The 434-nt window shown below is 36.9% G+C and overlaps 1 protein-coding gene across 1 annotated transcript in view; it reads left to right on the forward strand.

Annotated features, from left to right (window-relative positions):
• LOC140325370 (olfactory receptor 10A3-like) overlaps positions 1-434 on the forward strand; it is a 7,524-nt gene that overhangs the window by 5,112 nt on the left and 1,978 nt on the right. The gene's annotated exons all lie outside the window — the stretch shown is intronic.

The raw sequence follows: 434 nt of genomic DNA on the forward strand, positions 1-434 counted from the left end.
GTACAAATGTCTGCATGGTTTCCACTCCAAAGTGCTACTTGACCCCTCTTGTTGCCTTTGACCCATATTGGTATTTGAATGTATATGTACATAGTCCTTTTCTGAATAAATTGTCATGATTTTATTTTATTTTTTTTATTTTTTTTTTTTAATAGTCTGACATTTGCACTCATGTTGATTTGCCCCCACACAACTCCTCTGTTCATTTGTAGTTTTGGTATAGGTTTGCTGTCATATATATATAAATATATATATACACACACATGTACATATAAATCTATAGAAGCAAACAAGAACGTGTGTGCGCTTGTGACTTTTGTGGGAAAATCTAGTCCAATGGCAAAGCCGAGGTTTCGCCTGCGGAAAGTCGCAAGATCAGACATCGTAAGCGTATAGATAGGCGCCTATGTAGAGGAGCTGAACTCAGCTAACTC

The sequence above is a fragment of the Pyxicephalus adspersus genome, chromosome 3 (genome assembly GCF_032062135.1).
Source record: "Pyxicephalus adspersus chromosome 3, UCB_Pads_2.0, whole genome shotgun sequence".
In the NCBI taxonomy this organism is placed as follows: Eukaryota; Metazoa; Chordata; class Amphibia; order Anura; family Pyxicephalidae; genus Pyxicephalus; species Pyxicephalus adspersus.